The sequence below is a fragment of the Poecilia reticulata genome, unplaced genomic scaffold (genome assembly GCF_000633615.1).
Source record: "Poecilia reticulata strain Guanapo unplaced genomic scaffold, Guppy_female_1.0+MT scaffold_378, whole genome shotgun sequence".
Lineage (NCBI taxonomy): Eukaryota > Metazoa > Chordata > Actinopteri > Cyprinodontiformes > Poeciliidae > Poecilia > Poecilia reticulata.
The window spans coordinates 1-7382 of NW_007615147.1; the positions used below are offsets into that span (position 1 = coordinate 1).

At 36.0% G+C, this 7382-nt stretch overlaps 1 long non-coding RNA gene across 1 annotated transcript; it reads right to left on the reverse strand.

The window, feature by feature from the left end:
* Positions 1 to 3607: 3607 nt before the first annotated feature.
* On the reverse strand, positions 3608 to 6046 carry LOC108166036 (uncharacterized). Its single transcript, XR_001776340.1, has 2 exons — positions 5832 to 6046; positions 3608 to 5690 (listed from the first exon to the last, which is right to left on the reverse strand). It is a non-coding gene; the product is annotated as an uncharacterized LOC108166036 (long non-coding RNA).
* Positions 6047 to 7382: the final 1336 nt, after the last annotated feature.

Consider the following 7382-nt stretch of genomic DNA (forward strand, 5'->3'; position numbering starts at 1 on the left):
AGATTTATTAAGACGCCGTCCTCTGCTGGGTCCTTATGGAAAATCGAGAGCAGCTTCCAGTTTTTTTTTTTTTGTTTTTGTTATTTTTTTTTTTCAAAAAAAAAAATTGAAGGTGCTAGTATGGTGCGCTCTATAGTCCGAAAAATACGGTAATTGATTTTAAAAGATTTTTTGAAAATGAATTATCTGCAAATAATGCCATCTTCAAGTGTCTGCTGTAGCAGTGACTAGCGGCGTAATCATGTAATTTTCTTACCACTAGATGGCAGTAGGTACAGAGCATTTTACGTTACAACAAGAGAATTAGTGATGCATGAATGTTACAGGTAGCGGTGAGAGCACTGAATCTAGAAAGACTGTGATGGAAAAGACAGTGAAGCTCAGCAGTAGTTGGGTTCATGTTATCCTGTCCTGACATTCTAGAACAAACATTTACAACCCTCAACTCATTTGCTTGATGTTCCATCAAGCATAAAGAAATATGCCACAAAATCTGAAAGTTGCATTGTCTTTATGTGTTTTTTTTGGATGTAGCATTCCTGGGTTTTCTCGCCAACATCAGGACAGTCTTTGTAGTGGTAAGTTTCACTTCAGCCAATGGCCAGCAATCGCATCATGCAGTTTGTGTTGGAACACATTTGTTTGCACACCTGAGATAAAGTTTGATTTAGACTTTGACCGTTTTTAGCCTCAGTGTCCAGTGATGAGCAGTCTGATGCTGAAACTGACATGAAAAATTGTTTCACTGCTGAAGATGATGATGCAGACAGTATCTGCAGCTGCAGCTCTGACAGGAGCATAAACATTCCCATTAATTTTGAGACAGAGGATCTTCCAGATGGGTGAGGCTCATTTTGACCTGTGTTGACAAAAAAAACTAACTTTACATCCTGTTAACATTCTGTAGACTTGATATTCTTCCTTCTTTTAAAGCCAAGAATCTGACTTGGATACAGAGAGTCAAAACTCTCTTCATGAACAAAACCCAAGCGAAGAGAAAGAAAGTGAAGAGGTGAGCTTCAGTTTTTATTTCACCTGTAATTGTTTGTCTTTGTGTGATTCTCTAACAGTGATATGTTTTTCTACATTATCAGGACGATCCTTTTGGTGGGAGGAATCGCTTCACTGAAAACAAAAACAGTAATGACTCTCCATACCTTGACTTTCCCAAGAAGGTTTTTTTCTCTCCAGGTGAGGCTCATTGTACCATGTCCCCATGTAACATAGTGATTGGGTAACATTTAAAACTTTAACAGGGTTCATGCCTTCAGGATGACATTTGATCAATGAGTTCAATCAAATTTATTTGTATAACACATTTCAACAACAGTTCAAAGTGCTTTATATTGTAAAAATATAAAAAAAGTCAAACATCATATAGTCAACAACTGTGAAAACAAATAGACATCACATTTTGTCGAATGTCATCATTAGAATCATCAATACACATCAAATATATTGATCAGTGTTTCAGTTCCTGCTAATCAAAGGCAGATCTAACCAGTGGGGTTTTAATCTTGATTTAAAGGGGCAGTGTCATGATAAATGAACTTTTTTGAGCCTTATGTCATATTATAAGGTTCATATTATAAGGATATCCCCTCATCAAAAACATACAGTGTCTTGCAAAAGTATTCATTCATGGGCCCCTTTTTAGATGCATTTTTAAACAGCTGAACATAACAGAGTTACTTGATTATGCTATAAAATGGAACTGTGTGCCTGGAAAAACACACAATACTGTTACTTTAAATATTTACTTCTCTTACACATCTAATTAAAAAAACATTTTAAGACATAGTAAAAGGAAAACCTTATCCAAATATTTATATGGATTTTTTAGGTTATTCATAAACTTAAACTATACTGTACTGACTATGAAATCATATCCTTTTTCAGGCCACCATATTCCTGGTATTCGGTGTGGCCGTAAGTCAGCCTGAGTGGTGTCGTCTATGACTGGATCAGAAATCGGGTGTTGGACCAAGGCCATTAAAGTTCCAGCTGCTGGAAAGGAACTAAAGCACTTTTGACTTATCAGGTTTCACTTAAACAGTGCCTATTCAAAATTTCTACTATGGCTTTCTCAGTGCCATTACCTGACCTGAGCACTGTGTGAAACTGTATTTACATGTTATACACTAGGAAAGCTTTTTTTATGTGTAGCAGCTTGTTCTGCTTCTATGCGGTTCCAAGCCTTCCAGTTCAACTTCCTCCACTCCTGAAGAGGAATGAAGAGGTTGGAAGGTTTTTCTGACAATATTTTGAACATTAACCAAGTCTAGTTAAGATCAAGTTTCAAAACTGTCGAGAACAAGCTGTCATGTGGAGCCATGTGACTACGTTGTTCTGCCCTCAATTTTTATATCTTTTAATGTATTTAAGCAATATTATCTATTTTTATTTTCTTCATGTGAACTTTTTTTATTTAAAATATTGAAGAGAATTTTATCGGCGCTTCAAATGAATCTTTGTAGCTATAACTGTTACTCTCTTCAGAGATTGACTAAATCGTGTTTAGGTTTGTTTTTTTTCCAATTTCTTTCATTTATATCTCTTTTTTAATGTTACAAACATTTAGAGACTATCTCCAGAACTCAAATTGCTGCTAAATTTGCTGCCTGGCACTTTTTGCTCATAATTCTTGGTTATATACTGTATTAGGTACTGTAACCGGTAAACTGCAGATTCTGCAGTGAAAAAATTGTGCTGAACCATATAGAAGGTTTTCTCTATATATAAAAGTTACTGCATCAGTTTAGCTGAATTCAGTTTATTTCCATGGAACCAGTTCACAACAGATTTCATCTCTATGCACTTTAGGAAACAAACTGGCTCAGTTGATATGAACTAAACTTTTTTCATATTCATTTAACTCCAGGGAATCAAATAACATTTAATTTAGATCCAGCTTCATTCCACATAGTCTAAGTACAATACATCCAAGTTCAGGTGATCTTTAAATGCACTGATCAAAGCTATCTAAACCAACTCAGGACTTAATTGTGACCTCGGAGCAATCTCTCATGCTGAGCAAGCATGTGGCGACAGTGGACAGCAACCACTTTCTATTGATGAGAAGAATCCATAAGTAAGATTAAAATAAGTTGCAGAAAACAAACAAAAAAATCAACAGACTTAGACAGAAGAAGACAAAGATGCAACATTAATGGCAGCCATAGGAAAAAGACTAAAACACTAAGCTACTGAGCCGAGTGCTTTCTATGAAAGACAAACACAAAGGGCACAAATTATTAATGGCCACAATGTTTGCAGCACTGATTACTTCCAACATAGACCTTCAGTCCAATTCTACAGAAATAGACTGAAGGGATTTCTGTAGAATTGGAAATGAGTAGATAACTCCTACAACACTAAACCAGAAGTAAATTAACCTGGAAGTTAAGTTTTGCCATCTTGGTAGGCAAACGGTAAACAGCATTACACAGGAGCAGCATTATGAGGATCATTACTGAAGTTTAAATTTATTTCTTTTTTAAACGTTTTTTTTTTTTTGCTCTTTAAGAGAACTGGTGCAGTTTCTAACAGATCATCTCATGAAAATGCTCAGCAAGTTATTTGTTTGCCAACAGCCATATAATGATGATGTGATCCGCTGTGAACTGTATGTGTGGTAGCATTTTAAATCCATAAAGCTCTTCCATTATACACATTGTAAGTGTATCAGAAAAAGCAACAGAAGCATTAATAACAAGATGAAAGAGTATCAACGTCAACCTGCCGTCTACTACCTCCTTCTCTACCACCTGCTATGTGACACATGATAAACAACTGGAATGTAAATTTACTGAAGTTTTGTTTATTAACTGTTTATTAATATGGTCACATTGACAGTAACTGCATCTCCTGAAGTACAGCAGTGACTGACTGTAATTTATATTTTGCTCAAGTGCAGGTGTTGCAGCAAGAACAAATGTGAACATGTTACTTTTGTACATTTGTATTTTATATTTACATATTATAATTTGTACATATTATAATTTTCTTTGTGTAAGACTGAGAGTTTAATGTTTGTCATGATGTACAAATAAATTGTGCTCAAAGTATTTAAAGTCTTTATTGAACTACATCAACTTCTGCTCATATCATGACTCTGCTAACATGTTGCTAAATAAAATGTAACTATTTATAAGTCCTATAAAACTGAAATAGTTTGTAAACATGCAATATTGAACATGCAGTGAGCCCAAAGGCTCTGCTAGTTCTTGAAAGTATTATTCAAGTCAACATAGCAGAAAGTAACAAGTATGTTTAGTTTATATTCCTAGGCAGCTTGACAAGCTACATTAAATGTAACAAGACAGTTGTAGACTGTCATGTCACAAATTGACATGACAGTCATATTCATATATTTAACTTCTACCTGTACCTTTTACCACTTAACATGTGAGTCAGTCAGCAGCAGCTCTAATCCTGATACAAGCATAACCCCAAACACCTGTCCCATTGAAAAAGGTGAGCAACACAAAGTTACAACATAAACATAACGATACAGCGAAGCTGAACTTAAATACACCATACAGCTAAATAAGCTGGCATATTACCTCAGACTGGTTGTTTAACCTTAAGATCAGATGTTATGAATTAACACACAGCATGCAGCTTTACAGCAAAGGCACATTATCATCATTATCATAGAAGTAGCAACACAATAACTGAAATATCTGCTAGACAGAAATCAGTAATAATTCCCTTATGATAGCTAACTGCCACATGCATAGCTTAATATAAACAGAAACAGTGAAATAAACTCATAATAAGTCAACAAAATATACACATGGTTTACAGAAACATAATTGCGTGCATAACAACATTAAACTTATGGTTATAATGCACATACAGTCATTCAGCTGCTGTTTTGTCTGAGCAGAAGCTGTCAATCTGCACACCTGTGTTACCTGTTGTATTTAAAGTACAATGTGAGTGATAATGTAATTTTGGATATTTTAGTCGTTTAGTTTGGAACAGCTTAAAAATTTGAGTTGACTTTGTGTAGAATTTAGTCAAAGAGGTCTGAATTATTTTAGACAAAAGTGAAGTGAAAGATTTGAGTAAGAGTGACTTAAATTTGTCATGTTAAACACACTTAATGAATTAAGTTATAAAAACTTAGTAAACTGAGATAGATAAACTTAATGAACTGAGTTAGAAGATTATAATATATTGAAATGGTCAGATGTAGGAAACAAATCTGGCATTGAACTCCATTATTTCAAGTAAATGTAACCCAGGTTACATTATAGGACTATTAATTGAATAATCCAAATTAAAGTAAATTCAAGTGATTTGTTAAAACTTCTAGGTTCGTCTACTGGAGGTGGAGGCAGATTGTAAAAACACAGACACAGTTAGATGGTGTGCAATCAGTGAAGTGTATTACTATGTACAGTATATACAAGTTTAAAGCACAGTTTATAGTCCAACAGGATTTCCTCAAAACAAGGAAGTCGATAAGTCTTTGTTAATGGTGAAGAAAATAATCCAGTTCTTTCTGAGAAGACTCTTGGGCTGCATCTCCATCCAGCTCGAAAAGAGAGAGAAGATAGAAGTAGTTATCCCTGGATCCGCTAATGGTTAGCTCGCCAGTCCGGTTTAGCCAGACAATCCTGAATATATCCCATCCGGTCAACCACTCCTTGAGCGGGGGTGGAATCTGAAAGGCACCTGGCCTGTATAAACAGGCCTAAATGATCAATGACATGTACATGTATACTTCAATTACATAATTAATTGCAATCAATTCCTTTTTCACAAAAGTTAATAGGCTGGGGAGCTAGTGCTAGCATATTAGCTCCTGACCGAACACTCACCAGGTCCCTCTTGACCACTGTGAAAGCTACAACTTTCTGTTGATTCAATACGTCTGCAAGTCCGACAGCGTCTCTCCTCCGGGGTCCGATTAGCAGCTATATAAGTCGTTCCTGTTAATTTGGGACGCCGACGTGCAGCTGTTGCGTGATTACAAAACCGCGCGAGAACAATGTTGTTCTCGCTTGGCTGTTATGAATAAATTAAGGAGCGGAGGAGTCAAATAAATTTTTTTTAAATAACTAAAATAAATCTAACAAAAAAATAAAAAAAAAACAGGAAAAATTATCCTGGTTAAATAAAGTAAAATGTTCCTTTAAGTTAAGTCAATTTAAGTTAATTAGATTAGATTTGTGACTTTTAAGTTAAGTGAACACAAAAAGTTGTCATCACTAAACCAAATGAATTAAGTCACATTAATGTAAATAAGTCCACAAAATGAACTACAGCCAAAAACATTTTTGATGCTTCAGGGTCTAAGCATCAGAGGACAGGTATTGTTATCTATTACAGCCAGTGGCGGAGCTAGACTTTTAAAGTTGGGGGAGCCAAGGGGGGGCCAGGACTACCTCTGGGGGGGCAAAATTTTAAATGTGTGTGTGCACATATATATAATTTTAAAAAATAACCAAACTGAATATTTGGTTAGTTTTTAAGCCCCTCTGTCATTTGACATGTTATAATTAACACMTTTGACTGGCGCACATGGAGACATGATAGACTTTTATGCTAAGAGTTCATCACAGATGGAACTAAAATCAATCAAATAAAAGATCCTTTCTGAATATCATCTCATGGACACTGAACTAAATGCGTCTTTCTGACCGKGAGCTGACAGCGTGTTGAAGAGTTATGGACACCTTGGTTAGGAAGCTCTGTTTGGACAGGTCATTTGACGGGTAACAATATTTCGGGTCGGACCAGAATTATTTGCCTGATGGTGGTTCGGGCTTCTAATGACTTTACATTTAATGAGTTTGCAGCACACAGAGAAAACCTAAAGAGAATATGAGCTACTTATTGTAGTTTAAGTAGAGGAATAACAGCTGACTGTTGAGAGAGGAAAGAAATTAAAGTGCAGATCCATTAGGCAGAAACAAGCGCAGAGCGCTGGGCAATAAATGCTCCACGGCTACGCTCCAATTAATCACACATGAGATGACAAACGCCAAATATACAATATATAGTTACACTGCTTAGCGGATCAGCTGCTGGACGCTCCAAAGTCTCTGGTCCGTTAAAGCGTCCAGATCAGAGGTGATTCTCTGACTGATATTGTTCTTATAATGATTAATAATTAATAACTGTCTACGGACCAAGTGGTCAGCTGATCATAGTCTGGACAGAAACCAGCGGACTGCTCTCTGTTCTTATCAAGACGAGGTGAGGAGGGAATCTGGCCTATTAACTAGGTTAAGTTTTTACTGGTTTTGTTTTTAAAACACCATTAACGTGCTGGTTTTTCTCCCGCTGAGGGATCAGGAAACGATCAGAGTTCTGTCGTCTTCTAATCACGTCATTTCGTGAAATGTTACCTGATTTCAAAAACGTTC